This window comes from Ovis aries, chromosome 22 (genome assembly GCF_016772045.2).
Source record: "Ovis aries strain OAR_USU_Benz2616 breed Rambouillet chromosome 22, ARS-UI_Ramb_v3.0, whole genome shotgun sequence".
Classification (NCBI taxonomy): domain Eukaryota; kingdom Metazoa; phylum Chordata; class Mammalia; order Artiodactyla; family Bovidae; genus Ovis; species Ovis aries.
The window spans coordinates 22,529,946-22,553,407 of NC_056075.1; the positions used below are offsets into that span (position 1 = coordinate 22,529,946).

Below are 23,462 nucleotides of genomic sequence, written 5' to 3' on the forward strand. Positions count from 1 at the left end.
AAGCCTGATTTATAGTATGGGAACTCCCAATTTATAGCCAGCCAGTCAGAAGTATCAGTGGCTTGTGACTGGCATTGGAAGTGAAGGTGGTCTTGTGGAATTGAGCCCTTAACCTGTGGGGCCTATGCTAACTCCATGTAGTTAGTATCAGAACTGAGTTGACTTGCAGGACACCCAGTTGATGTCCACAGAGAACTGATGGTTGGTATTGGAAAACACTCCAGAAACGCATACGCAGTTGGTGTGTTTTTGAACAGCTAAGGGCCTCATAGAGTTGGCCATAGAGGGAGTGGTTGAATCTGAACTTTTGGCTAAAGTGGCCACTTCCAATAATGAAAATATTAATAATTAACATTTATATGAGTACTCTGCTAGTCTTTAAATAGTCTGTCTTTTATAATGTTTCTAATAACCCCATCAGGAAAGTACTAATCCCCATTTTACAGATGAGGAAACAGATTTAGAAAGACTGCTTGACCAGGGTCAGTCAACTAGAAAGTAGGAGCTCTAAGATTTGAACCACTTTACTGTATACCCCTACAGTCGGACACAAAGAGTCGGACATGACTGAGCAACTTCACTCACTCACTCACTCACTCACTCACTCACTCACTCATTTCCTTACTGTATAGCCCTACAGCTGATGCTGGCTTGGGCTTGAAAGCACTTCTCATTCCTGGCTCATTCTTCCTCTAGCCTGTAGTGAGGAGGGGGATTTGCCAAGGTTCACGCTTCCTTTCCCCAAGACCCTTCTGTTCCTAAGTAGGAATTGTGCTAGGCCCTGGGGCCATGCTTGTCCTCCCTAGGATTCCTGGTTAAAGGGAAGGTTGACCACAAACAGGAGAGCTATCTGCAGAGACTTCTGGCTTAGTAACAAAAGTCACTGGAGCAGGGTTGCTTGGAGGCTGACTGTCTAAACCAAGAAACAAGAGCACCTCCAGCACAGATTTCTGACCCTCTGGATTTAGTTAGCAGGACCCCCTTTGAAGAGGCCTTGGCCCTCTACCCGCTGCTACGCAAGGGACTCCTCAGCTGGGTTCTGGGCTTAGGGTGGGACTCTGGGTGCTGCTACTCAGCATCATCCCAGACTCCCCAGGTATCCCTTGTCCATGGCTTGGGCCCAAGGTAAGGACTGCCACTTGGCTTTGTTCTCAGCTAGTACCTGCAGTGGCTCAGTGTTAAAGAATCAGCCTGCCAGTGCAGGAGATGCAAGTTCAATCCTTGGGTCAGGAAGATCCTCTAGAGGAGGAAATGGCAACCCACTCCAGTATTCTTGCCAGGAGAATCCCCATGGACAGAGGAACCTGGCAGGCTACAGCCCATAGGAGCATAAAAAGTCAGACACGACTGAAGCGAATTAGCATTTAGTACACACACAAGTAGGGGAGCCACCCAGCCTGGCAGCTCTGAGGGGAGCAGCTGGGCTTAGATGGGAACTTCCACCTGCTCTTAAAGACTTGCTGCTTGAGTGCTCTTGTCCTTGCTCATGCCCCAGCTCCAATGAGTGGGGTGAAGCAACCCTCAACCTTGTCTCAGGACTTTGGAGTACAGTTCAGGGATGCAAATATTGTGTGACTGGGTTCTGGTGGAGTGTGCAAGAGGACCATCAGAAAGTTGGCCCCTGAGTCAGAGGGCTACAGGTAGGTGAGTGGAGAGAGGGGAGTTCCCTGGCGGACCAGTGACTGGGACGCCACACTCCCAATACAGGGGGCCTGGATTCAATCCCTGGTCAGGGAACTGGATCTCACAAGCTGCAACACTTCACGTGCCAAAACTAAAGATCTCACATGCCACAAGCAAGATCAAAGATCCCATATGCTGTAACTAAGACCCAGCGCAGTCAAATTTAAAAAAAAGTAGAGTCCTTAGATAGGGATATTGGGACATGGGGAAATACGGGATTTAGGAGCTAAGGTCCTTCATCTTGGGTGCCTGGGTAAAGGGGGAAATTCTGGGGCTGAAGGTTTTAAACATGTGGCTCAGTAGTTAAGAATGCCCCTGCCAAGCAAGAGACATGGATTCAATCCCTGGGTCAAGAAGATGCCCTAGAGAAGGAAATGGCAACCCAGTCCAGTATTCTTGCCTGGAGAATCCCATGGACAGAGGAGCCTGGCAGACTAAATCCATGGGGTCACAAAAGAGTAGAGACAGACTTGACTAAGTGACTAAACAACAAGGTCCCCGGACAGGAGGTGGCAGGAAGGCCTGAGGCCCCTGGGGAGGTGAAGATGAGGCTCCCAGACCAGTGAGTAGTCATGTTTCCACAGGTGTGCCTCATCTCTGGTGCTCTCTCAAGGTCACTTGGCTGTAGTCTCTGGAAAACTTGAAGGTGAAACTAAGTTAGGCAAGACCAGAATGCAGTCTGGGCAAAGGAGAGGAAGCAAATCCTGAGGCTCCTCTACCTGCACATACTCCCATGGAGCCCTGTCCTCCTTTTGTCATCTCCCTACTGCCCACCCACTTTTCCATTGCCTCACCAGGGGGTTCACTGTTTAGACACAGACCACAGCTTCTGTGCCACCCAGTGACTGGAACACAGGACTACCGCAACCCAAGTCTTCTCCAGCCTGCCAAGTTCAGAGATCAAAGCCCACCGCTTTCTCTGCATCTGGCCTGTAAGAAATTGGTGGCCAGAGTAGGCAGTATCCAAACCACTCAGTTTTCCTCCCATATCCTGACCCAGCCACACTTTCCCTGCATGGTCAGGGAAAAAGAAGGAGTCAGACAGTGGGGAGGAAGTAGCTGTAGACTCCCAGCTCCATAGGGAGCCACCTAAGGCTGGAATGGCTGGCACTCGCACTACCCTGAAAAAAGGGGAAGACAAATCCTCACTGTGGCTCCCCAGGGCCCCACTCAGTCTCTTCTTAGGTACAGGCTCCCCCTGGTGGTTATTCTCATCATTGCCAGCTCCACCCATTACCTTTGCCACCTGGGAAGCCTCAATGCACACACTTGCCCATTTCTGGACTAACGACTGAGGAAGCCTCTGAAGGTGGTAAATTAAGGTTTTTTTGAGGGCAAGGGAAAAGGAGGGGGTCAGGATAGAATTCAGGGAGCAAAATCATAGGGGAGAGGGGAAGGGATCCTGGTCTTGTACTACGACAGGGTCCTAGTAGATACTATTCCAGAAGAGGGAGGAACCTGAGCTGCCAGGATGCTTCTTGTCCAGGGTGGAAACTGCCCCAGCTACCAGACTGACCTGGATAATTTGATCCAACCAAAGAGGAAGTTGAGGGCACAGCAGAGTTTTCTCGGAAGGCATAGGGTGTCTGTATTTTATATGAATTTGAAATATAGGAAAAAGATGCCAGATTTTATTCAAAATCAATAAAGTCCCACTTTATGCTCAAAATGTGAAATGAAGGTAAATTTTCCCAAATATAAAACTTTTTGAGACTCACAATTTCAAAGCTAATGGACCATGTGTGTGAACTGTAAACTGCCATACTATTACTGCATGGATCCCCGTTTCTGCTGGTAAACAAAAATTCAGGTGGAGAGGGAAGCTGAATCAGGCTGTGAGGTCAGGGCTGAGTGACCGGGGTCCCTCACCAGTTGTGGGTCGAAGCCTTGAGGTGTTTTCTGCTCTAGTTCCCAGAGGGAGAGCCTGGGCCTGCTCCAAAGGTTGCTACACAGGAGCAAGAACAAAGGTGAAGAAGGACAGAGGCAGAGAGATGAGTAAGAGGATGAGGTTGGACCAGGAGAAGAGAGAGAGGAGACACAGACAGGAAGGGGGAGACGGACCTGGGGGAGGCGGGGAAAGACTCTCACTCTGGAAGGCAGAAGATGCTAGATGCTCTCAAGAGTGACTGCTGTAGGATAGAGGACAGAGCAGAGAGGGGTCCCTTGGGGCCTCTCACCAGAATCATAGCCAGAGCCAGTGGGACAGCTAGTCTAGATTTGGTCTCCCAGAGGTTTCCATTATCTGGGAAATAAAGGAAAAGGGAAGGAATTGTGAAGAGCTGAGGAAGGGTGAGCAGGGGGTGGCCTTCACCAAGAATGAGGTCAGTCCACCTCATCTGGGCCTCCCTGAGCTAAAGGTTCTAGGGAAGCAGACTATCCAGGTCTTTCAGAGGTTTCAGGTCCTCGGGCTTTGGCAACCACTCAGATTCCAAGGTGACACACAGTCTTCTCACAGTCGCTATTATTTTTGTTTTGTACCCAGGAAAAGTGGGCATTGTCCCACCCTTAACCACATGAGGCTGGCACTAAGAGCAGCCTAGAGCCTCAGTTTTGAAGTTGTGCTTCTCAAAAAGTTTTATATTTGGGAAGATTCGCCTTCATTTCACATTTTGGGAACAGCTGATGAGACATCAGGAAAGCAAGAGGGAGCTCTTCTCCCTGGGTGCTGCCTATGAAGGTGGCAGCCATCTCCTACTTGGCATCCTGGCCACCCTCATACCCCTCATGAAGCCCAAGATCATCAAAAAGAGGACCAAGAAGTTCATCTGGCACCAGTCAGATGGATATGTCAAAATTAAGCAAACTGGGGGAAATCCAGGGGCATTGATACTAGGCTGCCCAGGAGATTCAGGGGCCACATCTTGATGCCTAACATTGGTTACGGGCCAACAAGAAAACAAAGCACATGCTGCCCAGTGGCTTCCAGAAGTTCCTGCCTGGTCTATAACCTCAAGCAACTTGAGGTGCTGCTAATGTTCAACAAATCTTCCTGTGCCAAGACTGCTCACAATATCTCCTCCAAGGACCGGAGAACCACTGAGGAAAGAGCAGCCCAGCTGGCCATCAGAGTCCCCAAGCCTAACGCCAGGCTGCATAGCCAAGAAAATGACTTGTGTGGACACCTCGTGCACACATTTTGTTCGTATTAATAAAACCCTAAAACTTGGCCAAAAAAAAAAAAAAGACCGAACAATTGTCAGTTTGTCCCAAGTCTGCCCTGCCTCTCCCACCTCTGTGCCCAGCTTCAATTCCCAATCACCATCCCGTCAAACCCTGGGCATCTCTTTTCATTCCTCACACCTCTCACACCCCATCTCTCAGCGTAATGGATTCTGAGCTTATGCATATTGACGATCAAATCCACTGAGTCTATCAGTACACTGAAATTCTTAAAAGTTGAATTCAACAAATCTTCTGTATTATAAACTCTGTTGACATCTCAATCTTCTCCACCTGGGTGTTCACATCTGGGTGGGGTGGTGGAAATGGAGTGGTAGTACAAAAGCAGGATCTGAGCTGGGGGGGTACCCACCCTACATGTGCCACAATGTCTGCGCCTTCTTATCCCCTCTTTCTGGGATACCATGAAGAGACTGTGGGTCCCTTACTGGTGTTCCAAGTTTCACTAACTCAAAATCTATGCAACCAATTTTAGGAAAGGGGGGGATTAGAAGTTGACCCTACTGGGACCTTTTTGACTACTCTTCTAAAAAATCACTCCATAAAGGGGCTTTTTCTGCATGCAGCCGAAGAAATACAGAGGTGAGAAAAACTAACTGGGAAATGCTCAAAATACAGCCAGCCATACAGAGTTAAAGGGAAGATGAATGATTACCCTAGTTGGTGTCTTCAGGCCAGACCCAAGAGGAGAGGCTATCAGCCCTTTCATTCCATGGATCAGAGTTGGCAGAAGTTTCCCAGGTTTCTGAAATTTTCAAACCTTCCTCAGGCTTTGGCCCTCTTTCCATACAGTAATCAACTGTAAAAACTTTTTGAAAGGAAAAGGTGGCATGCAATTGTCTTTGGGGAGATCGTAACTAAGGGGAGGCTAAGAGATGTGAGGAGAGCTGGTGGCCCCCTTCAGCATCCAGCCTAGAGATGTGAGGATCCCCAGAGATTAAATGGGTAGCTAGCAACCTGAGGCTCTTCTATTTGTGGAAAAGAAGAAAGGAGGCATGGTAGTACCAACTACAAGGCTTATATGGCTCTCAGTTCAGGAAGCGAATCCCCAGAGTTGAAAAGAAACAGACCCAGCTGAATGGCTAGGCCCTTGTAAATAAGGAAGTAAGGAAGAAACAGAGCGCAGGGAGCTAGCCTGGTTTGGCAAAATAAACCCTTCTGGATCTTTTTAACCCTGATGGTTCCCCCAGTATATTAAGACACCTACCATTGTCAGGAACAGTCCTACTTTGTTAATGATCATATAGGAGTTCATTCAAAAAAGTATTTAACACTGACATCAGTTAATTAACATCTGGAAGCGAAAGGAAGAAAAACCGGGTGGGCAAAGACTAAGACCTTGGGCCTTCCTTGCCTCACTTGTCTGGTGAAGGCAGAAACTCCCCCTTACTCCTTCTCCAAATCCTTGTACGATGGACACAACACCGTCACCTCATTCTACAGAGAACAATAACCTGACTGACCCTTTCCTGCCACCAGCATCTGTGTGCTTTTCTCAGTTTAAAGGCTCTGGTGATCACACTTGAATCAAATTCCCCATCACAAACGGGCTTCTTTAAGAATTCCCTGGTGGTCCAGTGGTTAGAACTTCATCACTGTTGAGGCTGTAGGTTCAATCCCTGTTTAGGGAACTAAGATCCCACTGCACAGGGTGCAGCCAAAAGGAAACAAGAAAAGAGGGGCTTCTTTAAGTAGGAAGAGATTTCTCCTTTCAGAGTCAATGACTCTCTAAGAATGGGCTTAGATTTCCCTCATCAAACTGGAGGCACATGTAGGGGGTTGAATCATGGCCCCCAAAATTACATCTACCCAGAACCTCAGTTTAGTTCAGTTCAGTTCAGTTCAGTCGTTCAGTCGTGTCCAACTCTTTGCGACCCCATGAATCGCAGCACGCCAGGCCTCCCTGTCCATCACCATCTCCCGGAGTTCACTCAGACTCACGTCCATCAAGTCCGTGATGCCATCCAGCCATCTCATCCTCTGTCGTCCCCTTCTCCTCCTGCCCCCAATCCCTCCCAGCAGAATGTGACCTTGTTTGTAAGAAGGGTCCTTGCAGATTTAATTAAGGTAAGGATTTCAAAAGGAGATCGTCCTAGACTAGAGCGGGTCCTAAATCCAAGAATGAGCATTCTCATAAGGCAGAAAAGGAGACAACACAAAGACACAGGAGGAGAATGTCGTGTGAAGACAGAAGCAGGACAAGCGCCAAGTATAGCTGCCTGTGACCAGAAGCTAGTAAAGGGGCATGGGATGGATTCTCCTCAGAGCCCTCTGGAACAAACCAGCCTTGTGAACATCCTGGTTTTGAACTTCTGACCTCCAGAACTGTGAGAGAACACATTTCTGTTGTTTAAAGACAAGTTTCTGGTAATTTGTTACTGCAGCCCTGGAATGCTAATACACAGGGAAAGTATGAGGTTGGGTCTTCCTCATCAGGTCTCCCTAAGGACAGGATGTATATCTTGGGTGGAGGCTACCTTTTTTGGGTCAAACTCAGGGTAGCAGTAAAAGGCTAAAGGTTATGGGAGGCCCCCTTACCAGGCTAAGGCTGAGGTCAAGACTCAGGCAATGAACTTGCACTTGCTGGCAGAGCTCCATGCACTGAAGCTCTGGCTCCTCTTCCTAGTGAGCTGAGAGGCAAGGTCCCCATTGCTTGCAAAACCTTCAACACTTTTGTTGCTAGGAGAGGAGCCGAGAACAATAAACAGGACCCAAGCGCTGGTGTTGATAGTGGGAAGAGGACCTGGCTTTGACCTCAGCCTGGGGAGGAACAGCTCTGCCAGGCCTAGCTGGGGCTATAGCCCTGGAGACTCTGTGGATAACTTCTACCTCTCCTCAATACACACAGACACACACACACACACATTGAAAGAGCACTTCACACCTCAAAGTACCTCCCTGTCACCTTTCTGTCAGTTACTTCCTCTGACCGTCTGAAGCCCACAGAGCAGCAGTTATGATGCCCATATTACAGAGAAAACTAAGCAGCAAACAGGAAAGCTAGATCCTTGGCTAGCAGGTGAAAGATCTGGAACTAGAAAAGAGACAGGCCTACAGGCCTTAGGTTATCACCTCTTCCCCTCCCATGTGGACCTGGGAAACCCCTCTCAGCTCCAGAATAGGTCCCCCAGCCATGAGTGGACTGCCTTAGCAGCAGGAGTTTAACTGAGTACTTAGGAAACACAGGCATGTGAACAAAGGCTGAAGAGCACTGAAACTTACAAAGCAAAGGAGGTACATACGAAAAATATAACATCCTTCCATTTTAACTAGCCCCAACCCTTCAAGAGAGCCGGCCAGCCCTGCTAACACTTAGGGCATTCCTCCCAACTGTTAGAAGGTTACCTGGGGACACAGTGGAAATGAACTCACAAGGATTTAATTCTGCCTTTACCACCTACTGTCTGTGCAACCTTGAATAACTTTCTCAAGCTCTCTGAGCCTCAATGTACTCAGTCATAAAAGAGGAAAAGGAACAGTATCTACATTATAGAACAATTTTGAGGATTAAAAGAGGGAATGAATGTGGAAGAATTACTTGTACGATGTAAATTCTATAGATGTCATTTGGAGGGCACTAATAGTTAGGAACCTTAGGAATCTCTACTCCAGTACTCTTGCCTGGAAAATCCCGTGGATGGAGGAGCCTGGAGGGCTGCAGTCCATGGGGTCACTAAGAGTCAGACACGACTGAGCGACTTCACTTTCACTTTGCACTTTCATGCATTGGAGAAGGAAATGGCAGCCCACTCCAGTGTTCTTGCCTGGAGAATCCCAGGGACGGGGGAGCCTGGTGGGCTGCCGTCTATGGGGTCGCACAGAGTCGAACACGACTGAAGTGACTTAGCAGCAGCAGGAATCTCTAAGGTCAGTTCCTCTAACTGTTTTACATTGGAGAAAATGGAGGCTCAGAGGATAAATGACGGAAAAAGGGTCACAAAGTAACTATAACAGAATTATACTATACCAGGAGATGCGATTTTAAAGTAAACCCATAGCTGACTTCCCTGGTGGCACAATGGATAAGAATTCACCTGTCAATACAGGGGACACCAGTTTGAGTACTGGTCCAGGAAGATTCTACATGCTGAGGAGTAGTTAAGCCCATTGGCCACAACTACTGAGCCTGAGCTCCAGGGCCCGCACATCACAACTGAGCCCAGATGCTGCAACTTCTGAAGCCCTCACACCTGGAGTCTGTGCTCCACAACTAGAGAAGCCACTGCAATCAGTCCACACACTGTAATGAAGAGTAGCCCCTGCTCACCACAACTCAAGAAAGCCCACACAAAACAATGAAGACCCAGTGCAGACAAAAATAAATAAATAAAAAAATTATTTAAAAAAATAAACATATAGGTCAAAAATTAAATCATATAGCCAAAACATGAAAATTCTTTCAATCATCTGGAAAATAAGGTAGAGCTGGCCTCTCAGTAAGTCCCACTCAGCCAGTTTGGAACTGATTGCTGTTTCAATGGTTGAGCATCAGGTTTGGAAGTTGGCTTGCTTATAAGGTCCATGTTGTGTGAAAAATGCTTGAATCATTGAACATACACTTAGTATAACTGAGATGCCATCTCTCTTCTCAACCTGCCAGTTGTTCAAAATGGAATCGTTCTTTGCTGAGTGTAGATGTCTATACTGGTCCTCAGTTAAAATATGTCTACGATCTAGCTCCATAGAGTAGGAAGCAAGAGGCAAGCCTTATGGTTGCACCTTCCTCCCAAGCATTTGTTCATCCAGCTAGGGGGGCCTAGCCGCTATCACTGTGGGCTTGCTTCTTGCTAAGCCTGGATTAGGCTACCTGCCCACAGTCACCCCCCAAAACCTATCTTTCTTACTCTCAATCTGCTCAGAAAAGGATTCCAGCATGGGCTTTTGATGCTGAGATATTGTGATTTATAATAAGAAATGTTTAGTTGGTCTTCATCTCCATTTCTGGCACAGAACTCCTAAAATCCTTGGAGCTTCTTAATTGATAAATCTGTCTAAGAAATGTGTTTTGATATTCATAACAAACCCCCTTTCAACTACTCCAGAGTTTATGTTAATGAAGTGACTTTCAGAAAGTACCTTAATGTTGGGGCTGGTTGCCAGGGGAACAAACCTAGTAATTAGAGGATTGGAACTTCCAGTTCTACCCCTGACCTCCAGGGAAGGGAAAGGGACTGGAGGTTGAATCCATTGCCAATAGCCAATGATTTAATCAGTCGTGTCTATATAATAATAATTAAAAAAAAAACTTAGTCACTCAGCCTGACTCTTTGTGACCCCGTGGACTGTAGCATGCCAGGTACCTCTGTCCACAGGGATTCTCCAGACAAGAATACTGGAGTGGGTTGCCATGCTTTCCTCCAGGGAATCTCCCCAACCTAAGGATTGAACCCAGGTCTCCTGCAATGTGCGAGGATTCTTTATCATCTGAGCCACTGAAGTCCATGTAATAAGGTTTAAAAAAAAACCCCAAGGGACTGGATTCAGAGAGCTCCCAGCTTGGTGAACCAGAATGAATCCACAAGACAAAAAGCTGGTGTACTCCAAACTCCACTGGGAGAGAGCTCTTGAGTTCAGGACCCTCCCAGAACTTTATATATATCTCTTCACCTTCTGTTCATTCATATCCTTTAATATCCTTTGTAATAAACTGGTAATCTAGTAAGTACACTGATTCCCTAAGTTCTCTGAGCCACTCTAGCAAATTAATCAAACCAAGGAGGGGGGTATGGGAACATTCGATCAATAACCAGTCAGTCAGAAGCACAGGTCACAACCTGGACTTATGATTGGCATCCAAAGTGGACTGAGCTCTTAACTTGTGGGATCGGATGCCATCTCCAAGTAGATAGTGTAGGACACCCCACTGGTGTGGAAGAATTGCTTGGTGATGTTAAAAAATCATAATGGAGATACCCATGGAGGATGATCCACATGCTGATCCCTAGCAAGGGCCTGAAATCCAGGGGAGACAGGATGATAATTGGCCACCAGTTCTCCCAGCCCCTCCTAGTTCCATGCAGGGTGCTTCCATCTTGCCCAGCAGGTTGGATTGGATTTTTCTGATGGTCTCCTTTCCGGGAGATAGTGTTTATATCCCTATCCTGGGAGTTAGAGGGGGCAGGGTCAGGATACCAGGAGTAAGGGAAAATTTGGGGGGAAGAGAGTTTCTTGTCCAGAAAAATCAGGAGAAGGGACAGAGAGATGCGACTGGGTGGGCTGATGTCTCACATCTGTGTCTGTGATGCCTGGAATCTGACACTCCCATGTATGACTCAGGCTCTCTGGGAGGCTGGGATTCTGGAGTGGGGGTGGGATCAGAGTCCAGGACTCAGAGAGAAATTCCCAGGGGTGGAGGGAGGGTTAAGTCCCCTCTGGGCCTGAAGAATGGACTTGAGAAAGGAGAGGAGTTTGTACATGTTATTTCCGAGGGCATGGCTGCTGTAGCAAATGGTCTCCTGCAGCTGCTTACTGTTTATAAGCTGCGGATGTTCCAGCCCCTGGGGAGACCAGGCAGGAGGGAGAGGGGACAAGAACTCAAATGCAGGTCAGAATGTGCCGAAAGGTTGAGAAGGTCAGTGGAGAGCAGTTGGGGGTGTGGAAGTTAGGAAAAGATGGCTGGAGGTGAGGGGTCTGGGATAAAAGAGAAAAATGGGAAAAGGATCAGAGGCAGATGAGAGGAACCAGGGTACAGGCAGGGGCTGGGTTTGGGGAGTTCTATGTAATGAAAGGGGATGTTTCTTGGAGAGATGCGGCCCAGAAGGTGAAAGTGTTCAGGGAAGCACACTGACTGAAACCGCCCATCCTGGCCAGCCTCCCTGGTAACCATTTGCATGAGTTGTTTTACAACAGAAGGTCCAGGTGAGGAACATGGAACTAATAAGCCTCCACCAACCGGAAGAGTTCGGAAAAGGTCGAAAGAAGGCACCACGTGTCCGTCCACCTTGCAGGATCCCTCTTGCTAGCATCCATCTTGGCTGAGCAATGCGTGAGCCACCAGGAAGGACTCTGAATCAGAATGATTGGGCAAAGACAATCGGGAAACTAATCCCATCTCTGTAAAACCCGAGACTGCAAGCCACATGGCAGAGCAGTTCTCCTGGGTTCCCTTACCCTATAGAGCTCTCCACCCGGGTACCCTTTACCAATAAAATCTCTTGCTTTGTCAGCACATGTGTCTCCTAGGACAATTCATTTCCGAGTTTAGACAAGAGCCCAGTTTCGGGCCCTGGAAGGGGTCCCCCTTCCTGCAACAAAAGTGGGGAGCAAGTTGCACAAGGCAGGGAGGGGTTACAGGCTATGATGGGAATTTCCTGAGGGACTAGCTTTCAGACGAGAGGAGTGGGTACTGGGTAGGGAAAGGACAACAAACAAGAGCAGTGTGCTCATGCCCAGCAGGAAGCAGGCAGATATGTGGTGCTGGGAACTGGACTGTTGAAACAAACAGCACCCGCAGAACTCACCTAAGCAGCTGGTGAAATCAGGACAAGAAGTTTACAAGATCGAAGATGAAGGCAAGCACCAGCTACAGTTATGTAGCCAGCCTCACATCTCAAAACCTGAGAGGGGGACCGGAAGGAATGTGGTCTTCGGCTTCAGCCAGATATCCAGGTAGCTCTCCATACACATACCCTACTTCCTGTGAGGGGAGGGGAGGGGTGGTGGCAGGGCGGCCTCTGGAGGCCAAACTTGCAAATGGAGCTCCCCTTATCTTCTTGTCATGTCCCACTGGCTGTCGTTGTTTTTTAAGCTCTCACAAGTCTGGGTCTAAGTGGTAGAGGAGGCAGAGTGGTGAGACAGAATGGACCTAATTAGCCAGAACCTCCTGGACAATGGGAGACCGCCTCCGCTGTGCCCTCCTTGTGAAGTGAAGGTCTCTCAGCCGTGACCGACTCTTTGCAACCCCATGGACTATACAATCCATAGAATCCTAAAGGCCAGAATACCGGAGTGGGTAGCCTTTCCCTTCTCCAGGGGATCTTCTCAACCCAGGGATCGAACCCAGGTCTCCTGCATTGAAGGCAAATTCTTTACCAGCTGAGCCACAGGGGAAGCCGGTGCCCTCCTTAGATCATCCAGAAAGCATCCTGATGTACCAACATGGGACAGAAGGGCTCTGATGGGGTGCTTCAGAGCCTCTCTGCTTTGCCGCTAGGCTGACCTACTCAATTTACAATTTCTTAGGTGACTGCAGCCATAAAATTAAAAGCTTTCTTCCTTGGAAGAAAAACTATGACAAACCTAGACAGCATATTAAAAAGCAGAGACAATACTTTGCCAACAAAAGTCCAGATAGTCAAAGCTGTGGTTTTTCCAGTAGTCATGTATGGACATGAGAGTTGGACAATGAAGAAAGCTGAGTGCCAAAGAAGTGATGCTTTTCAACTGTGGTGTTGGAGAAGACTCTTGAGAGTCCCTTGGACAGCAAGGAGATCAAACCAGTCAACCCTAAAGGAAATCAGTCCTGAATATTCATTGGAAGGACTGATGCTGAAGCTGAAGCTCCAATACTTTGGCCACTGATGTGAAGAACTGACTCATTAGAAAAGACCCTGATGCTGGGAAACATTGAGGGCAGGAGAAGAAGCGGACGACAGAGGACGAGATGGTTGGATGACATCACTGACTCAATGGACATGAGTTTGAGCAAGCTCTGGGAGTTGGTGATGGACAGGGAAGCCTGGCGTGCTGCAGTCCGTGAGGAAGCAAAGAGTCAGACACAACTGGATGACTGAACTGACCTGAGCTCTCAATGCTCCCATTCCTTCAAACCAATCCTTCCACACCTCCCACTTCAGGATCCCAGCCATTCTCACTCCTGTGGGCTTTGGAGCATCTCCTAGGGTGACCTCCAGGCACTGAGCAGGCTGAAAGAGGGGGGGTGGAGGGACTGTTTCTGGTCTGACTGGTGGCTGGGGACTGAGAAGTCTTAGCCCCACTCCACCTACCCCCACCCATCTCCCAGGGCCTCTGGGCATATCACAAGAGGTAATCTTTACTGAAAGTTTACTCTGTGCCAGGCATTTTCCAAACTCTCTGTGTCATTTACTCCTCCTAACAATCCTCTAAGACAGGTACTAATATTATCCCCATTTTAGAGATGAGGAAACATCTCAAAGAGATTAAATAACTTGTTCAGGATTATCTACTCATCAGCGGTTGGCCCAGGATTCAAAAAAGGAGGTGTCTCTGGCAGGAGCCTGTGCTCTGAACCACTGTGCTGTGATTACTTCAGGGATCCCTATTTTTGTTCATGACACGTGTCCTGTCAGTTCCTCCAAACCTTAATGTTGCCTTCCGTCCTTCCCCTCTACTCCCTCCCCATATTCAGTAGGCAGCCAGATTGTATCTGTTCTCTTGCTTATCTCCCAGTCCCACACATACTCCTTCATTCAGGTCTTTGCTACTTCCCACCAGGATTCCATCTCTTTTATGGTTAGTATTTGTTGTTATAAAGGTAGCATGAGTAGGTTAAAGAAACTCCGAAAAATGGCAAAGAGAAGAAAAGTCCACATAGAATGCAATCATCTAATTGTCACCATTGTGCCTTCTCCCCACATAATTTTTCCCCCAGGCACGGACCTTTTACAGAATTGCAGCCATTTTGTACTATCATTTATAGAATGATAATTTATCATCTGACTTTTTCAGTTAACACTGATCATAAATTATTTTTCATTCTTTTAACCTCTTGGTAAGCATCATTTTGACGGCTATATAGCATTCCATTGTTAGGATATCCCACAGTTAACCAAGCCATTCTCCTATCCATCACTTTCTGGAGTTTGCAAACTTTCTATAGCTAATGCTGTGAATCCCAGAAATGAAATTAGTGGGTCAAACGTTGTGGACAATGATACAAGTTGCTTTTCTGAGAGATTAGTTTACTCAAAGTATATGAGATTCTAAGTCTTCACATCCTGCCCAGTATTGGGTAGGACCATTGAAAATCTTTGCCTCTTTAGTATGATTCCATTTATACACTTCAAAAAACAGATAAAACCAATCATGGCATTAAAAAATAAGACAGTGGTTATGCTTGGAGAGGGAAAATGATGGGGAAGGGTCATGAGGAAGACTTTAGGTTGCTAGTAATGTTCTACTTCTTGATCTCAGTTCAGCTGGTTCAGTTTGTGTGTTCAGATGGAGAAAATTTATAAAGTTGCATTTTCATGATAGATGTACTTTTCTGTATGTTATACTTCAATGCAAAGTTTACCAAGTACAACAAAAGCACAAGCAACAAAAGAAAAAATAAATAACTTGGACTTCATCAAAGTTTAAAACTTTTCTGCTTCAAAAGACACCGTCAGGGACTTCCCAATGTGGGGTCCCAGGTTTGATCCCTGGTCAGGGAAATAGATCTCACCTGGTGCAACTAAAAATCCTGCATGCCAAATAAAGATCGAAGATCCTGCATGCTGAAATGAAGACATGGTGCAGCCAAGTAAATAAATATTTTTTAAAAAACACCCTCAAAAAAGCAAAAAGACAACCCACAGAATGGGAGACAACATTTGCAAATAATATATCTGATAAAAGACTTATGTCTATAATATATAAATAATTCTTACAACTAAAATAAAATAATATGAAAAAGAATATATATAATTGAAACACTTGGCTGTACAGTTGAAATTAATACAACATTGTACATTAACTATAACTCAAAAAAAAAAAAAAACTCAAGGAACTTTAAAAGGGCAAAAGATCTGAATAGACATTTTTTCCAAAGAAAATACACAAATGGCTAATAAAAGATGCTCAGTGTCATTAGTCATCAGGGAAATGTAAATCAAAACAATCATGAGATGCTACTTTGCACACTCCAGGGTGGTTATGGTTAAAAAAAAGACAATAACAAGTGTTGGGGAGGATATAAAGAAATCAGAATCTTCATATATTACTAGTGGAACTGTAGAGTGGTGCAGTCACTTTAGAAAAAAGTCTGGCAGTTGCTCAAAAGGTTAAACATAGAGTTGCCATTTGACCCAGCATTTCCACTCCTAGGTATATATCCTAGAGAAATCAAAATATGTATCTAATCAAATATGTGTATGCAAATGTTCATAGAGCATTACTCATAGCAGACAAAAAGAAGAAAAATATCCAAATGTCCCTCAACTGACGAATGGATAAATAAGATGTAGTATATTCATACAATGAAAAATTATATTTGGCAATAAAAAGAAATGAAATAGTGACACATGAGACAACATGGATGAAACTTGAAAATATTCTGGTAAGTGGTAGAAGCTAGGCACAAAAGACCATATATTGTATGAATCCATTTATATGACATGTTTAGAATAGGTAAACTTAAAAAGACACAAAGTGAATTAATAGTTTCCTGGGGCTGGGATAGTGGGGGAAAATACTGAGTGATTGTTATTGGGTATAGGTTTTCTTTTGGGAATGATGAAAATGTTTTAAAATAGGTTTTGGTGATGTTTGCACAACACTTAAGAATATACTAAAAGCCACTGAATTGTGTACACTTTAACTGGGTGAATTGTATGGTGTGCAAATTATATCTCAATAAAGCTGTTATATTATTTTTTTAATTTACTAAAAAAACTTTGTTACTTTAATAGACAAAAAGTCATACTATTTAAATAGAATTAAATTGCTATAGTTCTATGTGTTTTAGTCTTAGTATTGATATTTCCTCCTCTGAAATTGTCCTTTACCCTTTTATCTATTGAGGAGCCTCTTTTTAAAACTATTTTGCATTAATAGTTGTACAAAAAGATTGTAAATCATTATATTTGCTGCAAATGTATTTTCCAGCACACACATTTGTTTTTTTGGCTATGAGAGGGGGTAGGGAGTGAGGATCTATTTTTTTATTTATACACACATATACCAAAGTTATAAATTTGCAGTCAAAATGATCACTTTTCCTTTTCTAATTCATTCTTTTCCTTTCTGATTTCTTCTATGGTATTTAAAATCTTACAAGTTTATACTTTGCAAACATACTTGTAGAAAGTTGGTGAATACTATTTCATTTTATTACCTTCTAATTTTATTTGCTTCTATTTAATTCTTTAATCTTGTTCAATTTATTTTATGATAAGTTAGGATCTTTTTGTTTGGGTTTTTTAAGTTGCTAGAGTATGGACTTCATGGCCCCCTACTTGGTCCCCCTTTTCTAGTTCTATATATCAGGCCAAACCAACCTTATACTTAAAAAAAAATACCTAAGTCACTTGTCTGTTCAGACCTGTTGGTGGCTTCCCACTCCTATAAAATTAAGTCTAAACTTTTCAAGTTGGGGATTCCCTGATGGCCTAGCAGTTAGGACACTGCCCCCCAAAAGAAAATACAATAAGAAAAAATAAATTTCTCAACTTGTCATTGGAAACTGTACAATTTAGAATGACCACGAAGAGCAGTTTTGCTGATTCCTTCTCTCCTATCCAGCAAAGTACCCACCATTCCTTCCCTTGACCATGCTATTTCAGTACCTTCCCTAAAGCCATCCCTTAGAATGTCTGTCGATTCTTGACAAAATCACCTGTTACCTGTCTACTTCCCTCTCACAATTACAACCAATTTCACCTTCAGCAGGAGGTCTTCCCAGATCTCTTTGGTCAACACAAAGAGATTTCTCTCCCTATTAGTCTGAAGGATGTCACAGGTTTCTAATCCTGCTCCCTGAGGTGTGCTTTTACTCAGATCTCGGTCAGGTCTGATTTTCCCCTGTTCAGAGAGTTTCAGGAGGGCAGGGACCAGGTCTTAACTGTAACCTGCCTTAGACCCTGCAGTGACAGTCTATTATGTCTGGATGAAATTCAAAATCCTTGCTATCTTTGTCAGCTTAGGCAAATTGCTTGGCTTTTCTGGCCCTTACTTTCCTCCTGTTAATGGGAGATAAGAACAGTCCCTACAACACAAGTAGTGGTCAGCTTTCAAAGAGATTTCTTTCTTTCAGCTTTCAAAGGATTTCTCACAATACCTGTGCAGAGTAAGTGTTAACTGCTATCATCATCATCATCACTGACACCATGGCATTGTCCCATCTGGCCACAGCCTCTCTCTCCTGCCACGACATCTCTTCGCTCACCAGGCACAGAACCCACTTGTGTTCTATTCTCCCAAACCACCTAACACTTCCCAGCATCAGAGCCTGTTTCCTCCGCCTGAAATCCTCTTCCCCATGCTCTTCACTTGGCCAAGTCCTCCTCAAGTCTTAGCTGATAGTGATAGATCACTTCCTTAGAGAGGCCTTCCTTTTTTTTTTTTTTTTAAATTTTGATAGAGAGGCCTTCTTTAACACATGAGTTTAAACTAGGTGTCTCTAGGGACTACCACAATGGTCCAGTGGTTAAGAATCCATCTGGCAATGAAGGGAACATGGGTTTGATTCCTGATTCCAGAAGATTCCACATGCCTTGGGCTGACTAGGGACATGCGCCACAACTACTGAGTCAGCGCTCTAGAGCCTGAGAGCCACAAGAACTCAGCCTTCCAGCTGCAAGTACTGAAGCTTGTGTGCCCTAGGACACGTACTCCACAACAAGAGAAGCCACCGCAATAAGTCTGCACACTACAATGAGAAGCCCCCACTCTCCGCAACTAGAGAAGGCCCTTTGTGTAGCAATGAAGGCCCAGCGCACCCAAAAACAAATACTGTAACATTTATTAAAAATAATGAATTAGGTCTCTATTATACATCTAACCTGCACAATTCAGTTATATATAAATTGTAATTGCATATGTATGCAACCATTTGTGTAATATCTATTTCCCCACCCAACTCTGTAAGTCTTGTTTTCTTGTCTTTTGTTCTATCTCCAGTCCTTAGCATATGCTAAGGACTATGCTAACTAAATGTAGCATGACTGGCTGAATGAATGAATATAGTGAGAATAACTTACATAGAAGGTGCTCAATAAATGCCTGAACTTTATTTCAAGTTAACCCCAGATCCTCTGTCATAGTGAAAGCATTCAGATTTGAGCTTCAGAGGTGGGAACATGAATTTGCAGAGATCACACTTAAATATAGAACCAAGAAAAACCCTGAACATGTACAACAAGAGAAAGGAATAAAAATTTTCCTAGGAGGGCTCTTCATGATAGCAGAAATCATGATAGAATGTCCAGAGACAGAATGAAAGATTGTAGTTTAGTCACACATGGAATACTACACAGCCATCAAAATGCATTAACTCAGGAATATGTAACAATATGAATCTTAGTATATTAAGTAAAAATAAGAAGAAGCTGAAAACTACATACTCAGTATTACTCTATAATAAAGCTTTTTTTTAAAAAGCCTGAAAAAAGTTGGGAATACATAAAGCTGAGACAAACTAATAAAAAGGAAAAAAAATGGGACCTACATAAACTCAAAAGCTTTTTCACAGCAAAGAAAAGAATAAACAAAATGAAAAGACAGCCCACAGATTGGGAGAAAAATTTGCAGATGATGTGACTTATAATGGATTAGTCTCCAAATTTTACAAACAGCTTATGATGCTGAAGAGCATCAAAACAAACAACCTATTCAAAGAATGTGGGAAGAAGACCTGAATAGACATTTCTTCAAAAAGGACATACAGTTGGCCAATAGGCACATGAAAAGATGTTCAACATCGCTAGTTATTAGAGAAATGCAAATCAAAACTACAATGAGATATCACCTCATACTGGTCAGAATGGCTATCATCAAAAAAATCCACAAACAACAAATCCTGGAGAGAGTGTGGAGAGAAGGGAACCCTCCTACACTGTTGGTGGGAATGTAAATTGGTAAAGCCACTATGAAGAACACTGTGGAGATTCCTTAAAAAACTATAAACAAAGCTACCATATGACCCTGCAATCCCACTCCTGGGCATGAATCCAGAGAAAAACATGATCCAAAAGGATACATGCACCCCAATGTTCACTGCAGCACTGTTTACAATAGCCAAGCCATGGAAGCAACCTAGATGTCCATCGGGAGAGGAATGGATAAAGAATATGTGGGACATATAAACAATTGAATCTTACTTGGCCATTAAATAGAATGAAATAATGCCATTTGCAGCAACATGGATGGACCTAGAGTGTGTCATATTGAGTTAAGTCAGACAAAGAGGGAGAAATATTGAATGACATCCCTTATATGCGAAATCTAAAAAGAAATGATACAAATGAATTTACAACACAGGAAGAGGCTCAGACTTAGAAAACAAACTTACGATTGCCAAGGGGAAGGGATAGTTAGGGACTTTGGGAAGGTCATGTACACACTGCTTTATTTTAGATAACCAACAAGGACCTATTGTATAGCACATGGGACTCTGCTCCATGTTATGCGCCAACCTGGATCGGAGAGGGGTTTGGAGAATGGATACATGTATATGTATGGCTGAGTCCTTCGCCGTTCACCTGAAAGGTTAAAGTCTGGAAAAAATAAAAAGGAAAAAAGAATGGCAGATACTTTGGGAGAAGGATGGAGTTATCACCAAGATCTTAGCTTTCATGTGATAAGTTCTTAACGACAGTACTGTAATTAAATAAATGTGTTCTGTGCATAGGGCGATGAAAAGTGTATCATGAAACAAGGGTATGATTAATCTAATTCTGTGTACCTGACATGCATTAGAGGCAAGCAAATTACACCTACTTCCCCCAGGTAGCCTCACTGGTTTGGGGGTCGTGGGGGAAAGATTCTTCTTTTCCAGGCCTCTCTGGGGCTTTCCTCAAGGGACTGTCTCTAGATTCTTCTCCTGGAGAGGTGAGCTGGTGGTACAGAGGTGGGGAAGCAGGGATGGGAGTAATTTAGGTTTTAGCTACTTCAGAAAAAGGGTCCTGGAATTGGTGGAGTAGGAACCTGGGTCAGCTTCCGTTGCCCCCATTCTCTAGGCTAGGAACTTCAGGGTGTGTGGTCTGCCACTCATTTCCTGTTTTGCTTCACTGAAGACCTCAGGATGGGGTGAGAAGGAGCTTCAGAGGTGGTCCTGAGAGATTGGGACTTTGGCCACATGATAGAGAGTTGTAGCATTCTGGATACTGGGGAGCTGGGTCCAGTGGAGGCCAAAACCACCATCTTCAAAATTCAGTTTGGAATTCCAGGGCTGCTGACTCACATTTTATTCTTTTCAGCCTGCACCATCTTTGGTACCCCCTGCCCCTCAACCCTGTCTTACCTGCCCTTCGCTTTTTCCATCCCAGCTGTATTTCCTAATCTTGTTCTCTTACCTCTACTTCTACCAAGCCCCAAAATGAGGCCCTACTTTGTGCAAAAAGGGATGCGAGGGAGACCCTGGGAGGGCAGCTTCAAACTTTTCACCTTAGGGGAAGGAGCTGGAGGTCAGAATGAACTGGGCCTGAGTCTTACCTTTAGGAAAGGGGTCAAAGGTCAGGCTAGACTGGGCAAAAGGTACAAAAGGGGCTGGAGATTGTACTGGACTAAACTAGCAGTCCTGAGATCGGGGCTGGAGATCAGGCTGGATGGGACTGGGTTAGGAAACATGGGGAAGGAGCTGGGTTCAGGCTGAGCTGGGGTCTGGGGTTAAGGGTCTGGGCTTCCGCAGTAGGGCCAGGCTGGGATACCCAGCTGGGCTGAAACAAATTTTCCAGCATCATGCTGGGCCTGGGACTAGGCCCTCAACTGCACCTGAGAGCAGAGGACATGATGGCTTTGAAGGACTTCTTACTTCCCCACTCCCCAGCAACGCCTCCTGAACAAGGGCCTTCCCCAGAGGGGCCTCTGGGGCAAACAGGGAGGAGCAAGACCTGGGGCTCCAGAGGAAGTCACTGGTCACTGTTTCCTGAGTTCAAAAAGTGGGTTCTCCTGTCTTTCTGGTCCACTCCCTTGCCCCAAGCAGGGCAGAGTCTAGGCCTAGCCATTTACTTCTCTCCATGACCCCCACCTCCCTTTTAGAAACACACACACACACAGAATGGGAAACTGCATGTGCTGAAACCCAGTCACAGGCCCACCCTGGCAGGCCCATAACCCAACATAATCATACTGCCAAGCCATGCATTCAATAGTACGTCCTCGTCCTCATTTATGTACTTGAAGCTGCCAATCACACCTAACAGTCGTGCCCTCTCTGCCTTGTTTAGCACCACATCCCTAGCACCTGGAGTTGAGGCTGGCTCCCAGAGAGGGCTCAATGCTCAATGTAATAGCTGAATCAATGAATCCACTAAGACATACATCATAAATAAACACATATACAAGCCCACACACCTATGCATAGACTCCCTTACATACACATATCCAAGCCCTCTTTCAGAAGTTACTATATACACTAGCTCACAAAAAAGCCAGATGTTACCTAGTGCCTGATACAAATACACTGCAGACAGGCGTCACCTAGGACTTCCAGGGTGAGTTGGTCACAGATGGCTGGTAAATGTCCTTCAGTCAGATCGGTCCTGCAGAGGGATGGGACATGTGTGTGTGTGTCCTACAGAGGGGTGGGACATGTGTGTGTGTGTCCTACAAGGCGTGGGACGTGTGTGTGTGTGTCCTACAGAGGGGTGGGACGTGTGTGTGTATGTGTGTGTGTGTGTACACAAATGCAGGCCTTAAAGTTCTGAGGTGTTGGGGCAACAAGGAGCTGGGCTGGTGCAGGGCAGGACCAAGTTAACTGCACAGACTGGAGGGTGGGGCTGGGCCAGACAGTACTTTGCTCTGGTTTCTTCCTGCCAGCTTGGAGATGGGGGCAGAAGTGCATGTCTATTGAGGCCTTACTTCAGATCCAGAGACAACAGGGGAACAGTGAGGCCTCAGATCCCCGTCTGGATGAAAAGCAAGAAAACTGGGAATTCCTTGGCACTTTCACTGTCATGGCCTGGGTTCAATCCCTGGTCAGGAAACTTAAGATCCCAAAAGCTGATCTTGAACACTATGTGGCACAGCCCCCCACCCCCCAAAAATGAGGAAGAATGGATAGGAGACTTTGCAGGTGCTAATAGCCCATCTTGCCAATCTTCTGGAACAGTGGGGGAGGAAGTGAATAAGGGAGAATCATCACCACCTGGTAATGACTCTGAGACTATTCCTCCTCCTTCCTCTCTGTGGAGCTTCAGGCCATTCAGAGCAATAGCACTGAAGCATCCTTCTCCCTCTGTGCCTCCACTCAAAGTCAGCAAGGAGACAATCCTTCTACTCTCTCCTCCTTTCCCACCCAGGGTCCTCACGCCTGGGAGACTAGTGCAGAGCTCAGCTGGGCTGGTAAGCTAGAGGCCAGGTAGGGGTACGAAGCTTGCAGACAAAAACAGGCCTGAGTCTCCTGAGCATTAGACCATTAGAGCGAATCTAACAGTCCAAAGCTCCTCCAATCCAAGCTGCCTACCAGGTGAGGACCCCTTCCTTCACCCTACCCCTAGCTCCCTAACTCAAGGCTGTCTATCCCAGGAACTCTGCCTCTGAAGGACCAGAAGACTTAGGGGTGCAGAACAGCAATCCGGGAAGGGACCGCCTGGGAAACAGGAAGAGCAACACCAGAAGTAAGGGAAAAGGGAGATGGGAGAGAGAATTCACAAGTCCAGTTCATACCTCCTCCCCAGTGGTTGTTTGTAGAGGCTGTGGGAAGGAGAAAAGGCTGCCTTGGACTGAGTCATAGGCATCAATGACCAACCAAGACACTC

The 23,462-nt window shown here is 45.5% G+C and overlaps 1 pseudogene; it reads left to right on the top strand.

Annotated features, from left to right (window-relative positions):
• The first annotated feature begins 3,967 nt into the window (after nt 1–3,967).
• Nucleotides 3,968–4,938, top strand: LOC114110343 (large ribosomal subunit protein eL32-like; annotated as a pseudogene).
• The last annotated feature ends 18,524 nt before the right edge of the window (nt 4,939–23,462 follow it).